We start from the raw sequence: 15048 nt of genomic DNA, 5'->3' as shown, positions 1-15048 counted from the left end.
TTTATTAATTATCAAACTCCTAGGCAAGAAATCAATAAATTCATTTGTAGCAAAAGGTTTCTTAATGATATTGAAGAAGTTGGGGTGAACACTTATTGATTTTAGATCTGCATTTTCCTTACTAGAAGATTCACCCTTATTTTTAGGAACATACATTAATTTAGCAATATTGGTAGTAGGAGGGTTTGGAGTATTTTTAACGGATGAAAAGGTAGACCCTAAATTAGTAATGATATCCTCAAATTTACCAATTCTTGTGGACTTTTGATCTATTCTTTCGTTAACTATAGGTTCTTTTTCTTTAAAAAAAATCAGAGTAACCCCTACTTTAGATCCAAATTGAGTGATTTGATTGTGGATCTTTTTATCCAAATTTTCAATCAACTCCACAGAAGCAACTTTATTTTCAATAATTTCAAGCCTTTGCATCACATGTTCCAAAGTTAAAACAGTTCCATTAACCAAAAGAGGTGGTGGACCAAACAAATCTATCATAACATTATAAGAATCAAAAGTATGGTTACCCAAGAAATTCCCTCCGGTAATGGTATCAAGAATATATCTATTCCAAGGAGTGATGCCTACATAAAAATTGCGAAGAAGAATGGAAGTGGATTGCTTCCTAGTAGATCTATTCTCAGCATTGCAAATTCTATGCCAAGCATCTTTTAGATTTTCTCCCTTCCTTTGTTCAAAATTAAGAACTTCATGATCGGGAGTACTAACAATGATAGAAGGACTAGCCATGACGACACACGGCGACACAAGAAGCAAGAGGAAAAAGGATGAACGGAAAGAGAGGGCGAATAAAACAGCAAGGGTGAAGTGGGGGAGAGGAAAACGAGAGGCAAATGGCAAATAATGTAATGTGAGGGATAAGAGTTTGTGATGGGTAATTGGTATGTCTTGACTTGTGCGTAGATCTTACTGGCAACGTCGCCAGAAATCCTTCTTGCTACCTCTTGAGCACTGCGTTGGTTTTCCCCTGAAGAGGAAAGGGTGATGCAGCAAAGTAGCGTAAATATTTCCCTCAGTTATTGAGAACCAAGGTATCAATCCAGTAGGGGACTACACGCAAGTCCCTCATACCTACACAAACAAATAAGAACCTTGCAACCAACGCGATAAAGGGGTTGTCAATCCCTTCACGGTCACTTATGAGAGTGAGATCCGATAGAGATAATAATAATAAGATACATATTTTTGGTATTTTTATGATATAGATTGGAAAATAAAGATTGCAAAATAAATGGTAATAGAAATAGCTTGTTGACGGGAGATTAATATAAAGGAGAATAGACCCAGGGGCCATAGGTTTCACTAGTGGCTTCTCTCAAGATAGCATAAGTATTACGGTGGGTGAACAAATTACTGTCGAGCAATTGATAGAAAAGTGCATAATTATGAGAATATCTAGGCATGATCATGTATATAGGCATCACGTCCGCGACAAGTAGACCAAAACGATTCTGCATCTACCACTATTACTCCACACATCGACCGCTATCCAGCATGCATCTAGAGTATTAAGTTCATAAGAACAGAGTAACGCATTAGGCAAGATGACATGATGTAGAGGGATAAACTCAAGCAATATGATATAAACCCCATCTTTTTATCCTCGATGGCAATAATACAATACGTGCCTTGCTGCCCCTACTGTCACTGGGAAAGGACACCGCAAGATTGAACCCAAAGCTAAGCACTTCTCCCATTGCAAGAAAGATCAATCTAGTAGGCCAAACCAAACTGATAATTCGAAGAGACTTGCAAAGACAACCACTCATACATAAAATATTTCAGAGAAGAATCAAATATTGTTCATAGATAAACTTGATCATAGACCCACAATTCATCGGATCTCGACAAACACGCCGCAAAAAGAGTTACATCAAATGAATCTCCAAGAAGATCGAGGAGAACATTGTATTAAGATCCAAAGAGAGAGAAGAAGCCATCTAGCTAATAATTATAGACCCGAAGGTCTGAAGTAAACTACTCACACATCATCCGAGAGTCCATGGAGTTGATGTAGAGGCCCTCCGTGATCGATTTCCCCTCCGGCGGAGCTCCGGAAAAGGTCCCAAGATGGGATCTCTTGGGTACAAAAGGTTGCGGCGGTGGAAATAGGATTTTTGTGGTGCTCCTGGATGTTTTCGGCTTATATGAACATATATAGGAGGAAGAAATAGGTCGGTGGAGCCACGAGGGGGGAGGGCGCGCCCAGGGGGGTAGGCGCACCCCCTGCCTCGTGGCCTCCTCGTTGGTTGCTTGAGTCCACTACAAGTCCCCTGGATCACGTTTGTTCCAAAAATAACTCTCCCGAAGGTTTTATTCCGTTTGATATCCCTTTTCTGCGAAACACTGAAATAGGCAAAAAAACAGCAATTTGCACTGGGCCTTGGGTTAGTAGGTTAGTCCCAAAAATAATATAAAAGTGTATAAATAAGCCCATTAACATCCAAAACAGATAATATAATAGTATGGAACAATCAAAAATTATAGATACGTTGGAGACGTATCAGGCGTCACCAACCGACCAGCTTCGTCACGTTAGCTGGACCGGGGGCTTTGCCTCGACGAGCCAACCTTTGCTAGCATCGCCATGCCGTCGCTTCATCGCCCATTAGGCAATGAGTGTGCGGATCGAGTTCCAATTTTGTGAGTAATCTTTCTTAGGGTCTGTCAAATGGTGGCCGCATTAACGATGATCGTGTGGTGGTTCGGTTAGTTTTCGTATACAGTTCTACGAATGCCGAATCCAGAACTCGGACCGGCCTATGAATTCAGGCTTTGCCACGCCTTCACCGCGTCACGCCGACGCCCTGCATCAACATTGACTTCGACGCTACGCCACATCTCTTTAAATAAATTATTTTTGCAAAAAGCAATTATGCAATGATTATATATATATATATTATTCTTTTTGGACCACACTATTTTATGTGTGTAGGTGATCGACTTCGACTGCGTCACGCAGTCATTTCGGCAAGCCAACATCGTCGCCCCAATTGGCATAAATCGGCTTGCATGATCACCTTGTTGATTGAATTGCCATAACAACATGTTCGGTTGCCTCTAGGACTTCGACATCATCAAGAGGATCCTACCTCGTCGAGTCTTCAGCGACGAGCCATATTTCTTTTATTACTCACTTTGCATAAATTATTAATCATGCAATTTTTTTTATTATTATTACTATTATCTCCGGCTTGCACTATCTTCTGTGCACAGGTAAATGATCCGGACTGGGCAGTGCTGTCACCTCGGCGTATCGACATACCACGTTACCTCGGCTGGACCGGGGGCTTCGTCATCACTTCATTAACCCACGCCGGGTACTTCGGCATCACACTGTCGGCCTGCATCGGCCATGCTATGTCGCCACTTCGGAGCATCGAGCTCTTCGTTCTGCCACCTCGGGACCGGCTTGGGGGCTGGGACCTCGTCCCGCCGTAAGCTCGGACCGCGTCATCAATGCCGAACACATTAACCAGCTAAGTCACTTTTATGCTCAAAGTTTTAAAATTTTAATTTATTTTCGGTTCGAGCATGCTCACATACGGTATTTGTTAAAAACACTTCTCTTACCCAAGTTAACTAAGAGCTCTTAGATTTATATGAGTCGTTTTATAGTAAATGTCTTTTCTTTCTAGTCGTTGCAAAATCTTTTTCCATCACTCCTTTTTCGATGCAAGTGTGTGGTCAATAGCCGGATAGCCTATTTTCTCTCTAATGACCGCTCGAGTTTAGTTCGCTAAACTGGCCTTACGAGAAGTACTCTATCTTTGGGGTAGGAGGTTGAAGCCGAAGGCTGACTCACTCGACGTCTTTGAGATCGGATGTGTCATGTTAAAGCACGACAGAAGCACAAACTGATTTTAAGACCAATTTTCAGATTGGCACAAAAAATTGATTTAGTTTGGACGTAAAGTTTCCACACAAGTTTTTTTGTTTTTTAAGCTTATGTCATTTTTGATCTATTTGTGTGTCTTTCTTTTATGAGGCGGGACATCCTCTTGACCGAGGTACCCTGCGTAATAATCCAGCTTGCGAATCTTTTTCGACCCATAGTTCGACATTTTTCCTGCCGACCTGCACCTCGGTGTTGGGTTCAAGCATAAATCTCGCAGTACACTGTCGGACACTTTTTAAGCATCGACAATATCAACGGGATGCTGCGACTTGAGCCAAAACCACCAAAACCCAAGGTACTCCGAGGAGTCCTCGGCAAAATGTTCTCGATATTGCTTTATATGCATTAGTTTCGAATTGTGTCTTCGGTCAATAGTTGGGTTACCCGGCTTCTGTGCTTGCCTCCTATGTTTTGCCTTGTTCGGCTAGGTGCGCAAAGGGAGAACCACTGAGATTGTGCTTCCAGCTAGCATGGTTAAGCGCCTCAGTGGAGAAAGCCGAAAACTGACTGTCACAATAAGCATAAACTGGTCAATGATCCGACGACCGTATTAAACTATAAGATCAATAGAGGTCACCCCGTGTTAAATGACGGCGTTCATAACATTGGCCGTAGTGTTTACGGCTTGACCTCGACTGTCGCCGAACAGTAAATGGGGACTAGTTACTGGCCTCCAATTTTAAGCTCCTATGACTAAGTGAAAGTTATAAAGCCCGCATATCTGATTGCCTCGTTTCCGCTAACACAACTGCCTTCGGGCACCGAGACATCGGCTAAGGGTTGTTTTGTTTTCGTGAAAACACCCTGCGTAGCATCTACAAGGGGGTGGAAGCCGACGATGGGCCACTTTCAACTGATAAACGGTCGCAATGGAGTCAAAATAAACATATCATCGGCGTTTGTATTTAATATATGAGGGCTGCCTTCCGCAATCATTGTTATAAAGCCATAAATATGCATCAATTTGACTTAAGATTTTGGCCAAGCTGGGTTGCCTGGCTCCTATGCTTACTGCTACGTTCCCGATTGTTCGGCTAGCCGGTAAAGGGAGCACCTCTGTGATTGTTACTACCGGGTCATCCGAGTTAGTACCTCGGACTGGGTGAAGCCGAAAGCTAGCGATCTTAGGCCTCCTTTGGTTTAGAGGAATTTCATAGGAATTCTAGAGGATAGGATTCTTATAGGATTTTTTCCTTTAGAGCCCTTTGGTTTATAGGAATGGGTTCCTATTCCTACATAGGATTGGTTCCTATCCTCCACATTTCATAGGAAAATAAAAAAGAGCCTAGACTCAATGGAAAAATTCCTTTGATGTCAACCAAATGACATCTTGTTTCCTATTCCTACTCATAGGATTTGAGATACATGTTATCTCATTTCCTACAAGATTCCTATTCCTATGATAATCCTATCCTATGAACCAAAAGAGGCCTTAAAGGATATAATTGGTCAGTAATGACGAAAGTGAAAATTTGGTTCATTAATACCATAGAGTTCGGAAACTTTCCCCGAACTAAATCCTCAATATTTTCCTCCCACATTGATTGGAGGTGTGATCATGATCAGCATGACAATCCAAAGAAAGGAACCGATAGCGGGATTATTTTCTTTGGAAGATGTTTTCGTATCTCCATGCATACCTTTGTTTATAAAACCATATGGCCGCCTTGTTTTCCATAAATCTTTGCCCTTATAACGGCTTTATAAAGTAGGACAAACACTCCCCGGCTTCTGGCCGAGGAGGTTGAAGCCGATAGTCGGTCAACAAAGTTTTGTACAGTGCGGATCCGAATATTAATGATGTAAAGTACTTGGATACATAGAATCATTACACATAATTTGTGATTTACTCTGGATATCGATCCTTAATTCGGCCACCCGTGCCCGCATTAAGGCTCGGGGGCTACTGGTCTTCGGGCTTATCGTTCACTAATATTAAAGGGGCATATCGATCCCTTGATCTGGTGTTGCCACTTGACCAACGTCATGGGGGCTACTGCATTGCCTATTCAATGCAGAAAATTCAAAGTGCTCAATGTTCGGCTGGACCAGACTATGCGCAAACGCGTCTTCGAACAACAATAGGTACCATCTGGGACTTATCCGGCATCAAGCTAATTTATTACAATGACTTCTCAAAACCCTCTCTCAAGGGCCCATTCGCCGATCACTATTTTCACTAATATATTACACCGCGTTCCTAAGTATGCTGCCGAGCTGGGAATTGATCCTCGGGCTGATTTTACGAATCACCCTAAGTCTTAGGGGCTACTAAGGTCAGAGTTTGATTTTATCCTTCGGGTGCATCCCGGATATTAGGCCAACACGCACCTTGAGGGCTACTGGCTATACATCTTGACAGAGAATACATTGCACAATTCAGAATCGAATTCATAACAATCATCCCATGGCCGGGGTGGTGCACCACCTCGGATACAGTCTGACGTTGGTGCTCGACCGCAAAAGATACCTTGGAAACAGTCCGGCATAAAGCTCGGTTGCAAGTGGTTGGCTCCATAGAGGGCATCTCTGGCATTAAACTCGTTTGAACCCTTTTAACTTTTTCAAGACCAAGGTAATCTATGACACCTCGTATACAGTCCGGCGTTGGAGCTCGGATACATTCCGGCGTTGGAGCTCGGAAGCAGTCCGGCGTTGGTGCTCGGCTGCAAAAAATACCTCGAGTGCAGTCCGACGTTGGAGCTCGGACGCGAGAGGACACTGCCGCACGGGAAACACCTCAAACCCGAGCTGGGCGTAAAAATAACAAGGCATTGATAAAGGCCGATAACTTAAAGGGGCTCCTCGGATACCCGATATGTAAACTCTTCGGACTCACTTCGGCGATTCTCAAGATCGAAGATGGGAAGATTTGTTGAACCAATTTTTCAAGACCGGTGACCAAAGATGAAGAGCAGTTCGGAAGAATTGAGGAGCGTCCCCAACTTGAAGACCGGTTCAGGGGGCTACTGACGGTGTCCTGGACTAGGGGGTACTCACCACGTCGTCTCCCGACCAGGTGGATCGGGCCGAGCAGCCCCATGGTGGTTTACTCATGGGCCACTTCGGCCAGCCCATGCCGCATTCAGGGAATATTCCACAAGACTTGATGATCAAGACAAGGACTCCTCTCCACCAACGTATTCGACTAGGACTCTTGTTATCCTAGGCCTCTGGTACATTATATAAGCCGAGGCTAGGCTAGTCAATAGATCATTATGCCATTATTCATCATACCTCTAGGGCTTAGACCGTAACATATGATCTCGAGGTAGATCAACTCTGTACTTGATACTTCATTAATATAAACAAGAGAAGGACGTAGGGTTTTACCTCCATCAAGAGGGCCCGAACCTGGGTAAAACATAGTCTCGTGCGTTCCTGTTACCATTGATCCGAGAATCCACAGCTGGGACCCCCTACCCTGAGATCTGCCGGTTTTGACACCGACACCATCACAACAAATGAACCATCAGTATTTAATTTAACCCAACCACTAACAGGAGGACACCACTTAGGTTGTACCTCTTGCATCATTATCGCATGTGATTGATGTACCGGTTTGCCATATGAAATAACCACTTTCCCTTTGGACGGATCAGAAGATAGCTCAGTTTTGAGACCAACCAAAGAGTCCAAATAACTCACAAGGAATGTTCTAGATGCTTCCACAGGGGGAGGGGGTTTAAGGTGTACCACTTCATTGCGAATATGCCAAGCGCGCCAGAGAGTAACATAGAGCGCTCAATATCAGATAGCGGATATAGCACATGAAATAACCACTCTTTACCATTATTTTGGACAGGAGAGAGAGCCTGTAGCATCCACACCTTCGCCATGACCCTCCATAACTCGCATCCATGAGTGCAGCGACAAAACGGGTGAAAACTATCCTCAGTCTCAACCGAACACACAGGACATAAATCATCTATTTCCAGCCCTCTAGTGTGTTTGTTCTGCCACGTGGGCAATGAGTTCGTCGCAAATCTCCATGCAAAATTGCGAACTGTAGGAGGAACCTCACAAGCCCAAATCAACTTCCAGCAATCACGGCGTCCATCCGGTCTAGAACTAGACCCTGTAGCAGTATCTCTGTACACCTCTTCAAAGGCTAATTGATAAGCACTTTTTACTGTAAAAACTCCATACTTGCATGGTCCCCAAGCCATTGTATCGGGGCCTCCTGCCTAGATGAAGCTCGAATCTTAATAATCTCAACTACATCTGCCGGCATGAAATAATTTTGCAACAGACCATAATTCCAAGAGCCGTTTGCATTCAACAATTCAGAGACAAATCTAATGCGACATCTTCCTTGGACAGTAATAGGTTTGTATGAGTAGGGCCTGGGAATCCAATTGTCACGCCACACACGGATACTCCTCCCGTTGCCCACTCTTCATATCAATCCTTTTTTCAAGAGCTCAAGTCCATAACTCACTGCTTGCCAAGAGGAAGATGCATTCCCCGTGAAGATCGTGTCCTCAATTTTACCATTCAGATAGTATCGGGCCTTCAGTATCTGTGCGCATAGACTTTTTGGCTTAACAATTAACCTCCAGGCTTACCTAGCCAGAAGGGCTTGATTAAAGAGCCCAAAATCTCGGAAACTAGCACCACCTTTATCTTTTGGTTGTAGAAGATCATCCCAAGCTCGCAGTGTACTTTTCTTTTTTTCTTAGTGGGTCTGTTTAGGACACATCTATATGTGACATAGACCTGATGTTCACTATGTTTGTGGTTTATTTATTTTGTCCTAGTTTTTTTGGTTCCCTATTGATGCGTTATTTGTGGGAGTTTAGATATGACATCTTAGAAAACATTTAGATATGAATTAGACAAACTGCTAAAAAAAGTCTACGCAATTTCCGTCGGTTGTTAATTCCATATTTTTCTCCTTCTTCCGGTTGCTAATTACTAGTAGCTGATTCACAGTCTCTCTCTCTCTGTGTTGATTGTTAATTGCAAATTATTTTTCATTAATTAACACAGGATTTTTTTTATTCATCAGCCAACATATTACAATCGTTGATACATCCCGCAAGGAAAGGTGGCGTAGTCGAGACCACCAGCTACACAAGTTCTCACAAGTAGCCTGTTGTGCACATGGGCAGCGAAGCTAGCCTCACATGAAAAAAAAAAGTATTTACATCTTCAATACCATCCCGGCATACGAGCGCTTCTGCCAACAGGGCACCGGCCAGAAACTGTGCCAACGACTTGTAGCACGAGGAGACGACCCATGCTATGGGTGCCACACATCCAGTACCAGGCGACGGAGACAGCGGGCCCGCAGGGTAGACCACGCCCCCACCGCATGAGCTATCCTGTCAAGTTGCATGAGTTCTCCTGTCACGTAATAACAAACTACTCTCTCTGTTTTTAAATATTTATCTTTTTAAAAAATTCAACAAATAATTATATATGAAGCAAAATGAATGAATATACATTCTAAAAGACGTCTATATATCCGTACGTAGTAATCTATTTGAAATTTTTAAAAATATAAATATTTAGAAACGGAGGGAGTATATGCCACACGTCTCAACTGGCCGTTTGGCAGAGCTGCATGTCCTTCCCGAGTCCTCAGCTAGGACGTGTGCATTATCCTACTGCTCCTCCCGATTCTCCTGCCTTCAACGAGTGCATTGCGCTTCGCTCAGCAAGACGTTCCATTGAAACGTTGCTTGTTGGACTGCTTCCTAAATAATCTTTATAAAGAGCAGAGAGCATCGAAAGATAAACAGAACATATCTCTATCTCCTTCCTCACATACCACAAGTGCTGAGCCGCTGTCTGAACAAAGCCAGCCGTGCTGTCCGTCGTGCAACGGCAGCCCGTCGAGTGGTGTCTCCGTGACTCCGGCCGCCTCCTTCGACCCTGCACGGGGGCGGTCTAGAGTTTTCTGGGCAGCGTCCGCGCAACCGCTCCTTCAACATCCTCGACAACATCGTCTCCGGCGATTGCTGTTTCCTCGACGTCCTTGTCGACATCGTCTCCGCGGCCGTTGCTTCCTCTACGAGATCGTCTCCAGCAAACTCCATGCACGAACACCAGTGCACCGACGTCTAGACTGTAAGTTGCATCACTAGTACTAGATAAATCTGTGCATACTCTAGCCGATTCTATATCAGGTTGATCTACTGTTTATAGACTGTTCTCTGTTCCCGCTGCTAGTGGATTCAGCTATGCCCTGTGAGTATTGTAGATTATGTATCTTCATGTTAATCTGCTTGTACTACTACTTTATTGCAACTAGTATGGTAGACAGTCCTAGCACTTCACGTGATTTTTATTTGCATGCTTAGAACACATGGCTGGGTGCTATCACTCTGCTTATTTATGAATCTGAGTTGCATGCTTCTGAAGAAAACCATTTGCATGTTTAACCTGCTCCAGTGCGTACTAATTAAAGAAATTAAATTGATGACAAATTATACATTGTCTGTAACAATATCTAAACATATTTTAGTTCTATGTATATTTACTTTTATTCATTTCTACGACAAGCAATTCCGGAGTGTGGGAGTACTACATACTGCTACTCTTTTTTTTCAGAAATATACTATTGTTCTTGTGCTAATTACCGGGAGTAATTAACTTAATTAGTCCATGATTGCATGTGACGTCGCGGCTTTGCCCATCTGCGGTTCTTCTGCCATGCAATCGATCACATCGACCGGTGTTGCGTGCATCCCGTGGCCGCCTGCACCCGATTTGTCGCGCCGCCGTCCGCAGCAACATACAGGAGCACACGGCTGGACGCTGGAAGATTGGGAACCTGCTGTGAGAGCATCTAGATGCTGTATGTATCGATTGATACCGGGGGCGGATCTGGAGCTAATCTTATCCTAATGCACTACTTAACATGACATAAATTTTGCAAGCAACCGATGCATTAAATAAAGGCGTGTTTCATAGCTTGTAACACGGATTACCAAACATAAGAGAAATCATATTGTAAAAAATTAAAAACAAAATGCTACACTCAAACTGTTTAATATAATGCCAAATCAAACAAAAAAATTACTTGAAAACATGTCTTGCATTCTGAAATTTGAAAACACATCATCAGACACAAAGGTTTATTAACCTACAATAACAAAACTAGAATTAAAATTTTGAGTAGAATATAATAAAATGCCTAAATCAAAGTACTTAAATTTGCTATGAAAGTACTTAAAATGTTATAAATTACCTTTAGTACATTCTCTTCCTTCGAGCCATGAAATACTCAACCACTTGATCATTGGTGACCTTTTTCATTTGTTCCTTCTCCACATAACAAATAACATTATCACTCAAGCTGTCATCGTTGAGGCGATTGCGCAAGTAAGTTTTGACCAATTTCATTGCTGAGAAGCACCTCTCAACTGTAGCAGTAGCAATAGGCCATACAATTACTAGTTTCAATAACCGATAAAACAAAAGGTACATAATATGCCTCCTCGTCTGCACTGTTGGAATTTTGCTAGTAGGCCTTTGGCCCAAAGCCTAACTAAAATTCTGAAATTCTCTTGGCCCATTCATGCACACATGTGAGTGGAGTGAGTGAGGCTAAAGTTTAGTCCCACCCCGGAAGTTGAGAGAGAGTTGCACCTCTTTATAAGGTGAGCTCTTCTACCACTTGTATGAGCATGAGAAGAGGAGACCTACACGCGCGCTCCTCCTCCTCGCTCGCCTCGCCACGCCACGCCTTGCCTCGTCACGACGCGCCGCGCCGCGCCGCGCCGCGGGTTGCGGGATTGAGCCGAGCCAAGGACGCGTTAATTACTGAATCGCTTCCGATTCTTTTGGATCGTGATGACTCGGACGTGGGATTTACTCCCACGACTTACCCGGCCCGCACTATATAGTCAGGCAGACGTCTACCCTAGCCGCCACCACTTCGTATGGTTTCTCACCACCGTTCCAGATCATTGCGCCGCCAAGCAAGTCTTCTCCATCCCTCCTTCCGGCGTGCACCGCGAGAAGGGACAGCAGGCCTCCGGAACCCCGCCTCTCGTGATCCTGTACGGGAGAGGGGCGATCAGGTTTTTGGGGAGCGCACTCGCGCGACTGCTGGCAGCGACGACTTCGCGAACGACGACTTCTTCCCCGACCTCGGCAACCTTGTCCTCGACGACATGGGCGACAACGTCAACGCCGGCGGTGCTGCACCCGCTGCACCGTATGTGATTCTATCCTTCCTGTTCGAGATCGTGGTAGAATTCATACTTCTAGTATGTGCCCTAGATGTGATATGTTCATCTGCTATGCTAGTTCGCACGATTAGTTTAATCTCTGCTGCTGTGGTCATGATTTATCTTCTGTTTATTCGGATTAAATCTCGTAGTAATTTGCTCATATTTCCAACAATCCAAAAACCTGATGATAGGCAATTTACTCCGAGTGGTTTTGCTGCGCATCTGAAGCCGCCTGCCTTTAAGGGGGCGCAATATAAGAGGTGGCGCACGAGAGCAGTCTACTGGTTTTAGACCATGGGCTGCTATGATGCCACCAAGGGCAAGCGTGAGGGCGATCTTAATCCAGCACAGCTGGAAGCTTTTGAGAAGATCGATACCCTCTTTAAAGGCGCTTTTCTGAGTGTTCTTGATGACTCCATTGTGGATTCGTATATGTCGTTTGACAATGGCAAGGACATGTGGGCTGCGCTCGAGGCCATGTTTGGTGCCTCGGACGCCGGCAGCGAGTTGTACGTCATGGAGCAATTCTATGACTACAAGATGACTGATGAGCGCCCTGTTGTACAGCAGGCTCATGAGATACAGTCGCTCGCAAAAGAACTTGAGTACTTCAAGTGTGTGTTGCCGCACAAATTTGTTGCCGGAGGCATCATTGCCAAGCTTCCACCTTCGTGGAACAATTTTGCTACTTCCATGAAACACAAGAGACAGGAGTTTTCCATTGCGGATCTCATTGATACTCTTGATGTTGAAGAGAAGGCGAGAGCAAAGGACACACGTGCTCGAGTTGCTGAGGGAGGTTCTAGTGCCCACATGGTACAGAAGAAGAACTCCCAGCCCAACAAGTTCAAAAACAATAAGAACAAAACTCAGGGCAAAGGCAAGTTTGATACAAAGAACAAGCCATCACATTCTACCAACTTCAAGAAGAATTATCATAAGAAGGGGAAGGGATTTTGCCATGTCTGCGGTGATCCTAATCACTGGGCTCCGAAGTGTCCTAACCGCTTTGAGGAGCGCGAACATGAGAAGAGCGGCAAGTCCGCTAATGTTGTCATCGGTGATACTGATATGAAAGAATCAGGGTATGGTATTTTTCCTACCATCCTTTCAGTATTTCAATCCCCTGATTGGTTAATTGACACCGGTGCCAATGTACATGTTTGTGCTGACGCCTCCATGTTTTCTTCTTACCAGGCAATAGGGACTTCACCCGTGCTGATGGGGAACGGGTCACATGCCATCGTTCGAGGTGTTGGTACGGTCGATGTGAAGTTTACTTCGGGCAAGATTGTGCGTCTGAAGAACGTTCATCATGTGTCGTCCATCAATAAAAATCTCGTTAGCGGTTCCCGTTTATGTCGAGATGGTTTTAAGTTGGTTTTCGAATCCAATAAAGTTGTAATTTCTAAGTGTGGACAATTTGTTGGAAAATGCTATGAGTGCGGAGGCTTGTTCTGCCTATCTTTGTCAGATATTTGCACTAAAGTTATTAATAATGTTTGCCACAATAATGAGTCTGATATTTGGCATTCACGACTCTGTCATATTAACTTTGGTTGCATGACGCGGTTAGCCAATATGAATTTAATTCCGAAAATCTCTACTGTCAAAGGCTACAAGTGCCAAGTATGTGTGCAAGCTAAGCAACCTCGCAAGTCCCATAAGACTGCAGAGGCAAGAGACTTGGCGCCACTAGAGCTTATACATTCTGATCTTTGTGAGATGAATGGCGTGTTGACAAAAGGTGGAAAGAGATACTTCATGACGTTGATTGATGACTCCACTAGATATTGTTATGTGTATCTTCTGAAATCAAAAGATGAGGCTTTGACTTTCTTTAAAAACTATAAAGCTGAGGCAGAGAACCAACTTGATCGAAAAATTAAACGGCTTAGGTCCGATCGTGGTGGAGAGTATTTTTCCAATGAATTTGATCTGTTTTGTGCGGAACATGGTATAATCCATGAGAGGACGCCTCCCTACTCACCCCAGTCAAATGGGGTAGCCGAAAGAAAGAACCGAACTCTAACTGATATGGTTAACACCATATTAGACACTTCGGGTCTATCCAAGGAATGGGGGGAGGCGCTAATGACTGCGTGTCATGTCCTAAACCGAGTTCCCACAAAGCATAAGACCATGACTCCATTTGAGGAATGGGAAAGGAAAAGGTTGAAACTCTCTTACCTACGTACTTGGGGTTGTTTGGCGAAAGTCAATATACCAATTCCCAAGAAGCGCAAGCTTGGACCAAAAACCGTGGATTGTGTTCTTCTGGGCTATGCTTTTCATAGCATCGGCTATAGATTTTTGATAATAAAATCTGAGGTATCCGACATGCATGTTGGTACGATTATAGAATCAAATGATGCAACTTTCTTTGAGGACATATTTCCTATGAAAGATATGTCGAGTTCATCAAATCAGGAGATACCTACTCCATCTAGTGAGGAATTCACTGTAATTCCTGAACCCACCATTGCGATGGAACACGTTGAGAATCCTGTTGAGGGTAACAATGGAACTCCTATGAAGAGTAAGAGACAGAGGACTGCAAATTCTTTTGGTGATGATTTCATTGTGTACCTCGTGGATGACACACCCAGGACTATTTCAGAAGCCTATGCATCTCCTGATGCTGACTACTGGAAGGAAGCTGTACGTAGCGAGATGGATTCCATCTTAGCTAACGGTACCTGGGAGATCACTGACCATCCTTATGGGTGCAAACCTGTAGGATGTAAGTGGGTGTTCAAGAAGAAGCTTAGACCTGATGGTACGATTGAAAAGTACAAGGCACGGCTTGTGGCCAAGGGTTATACCCAGAAAGAAGGTGAAGACTTCTTTGATACTTACTCACCCGTGGCTAGACTGACCATAATTCGGGTGCTACTATCACTGGCTGCCTCACATGGTCTTCTCGTTCATCAAATGGACGTTGAG

Source organism: Triticum urartu, chromosome 4 (assembly GCF_003073215.2).
Source record: "Triticum urartu cultivar G1812 chromosome 4, Tu2.1, whole genome shotgun sequence".
NCBI lineage: Eukaryota > Viridiplantae > Streptophyta > Magnoliopsida > Poales > Poaceae > Triticum > Triticum urartu.
The sequence above is the reverse complement of the archived record's forward strand: the minus strand, read 5'-3'. Positions refer to the sequence as shown.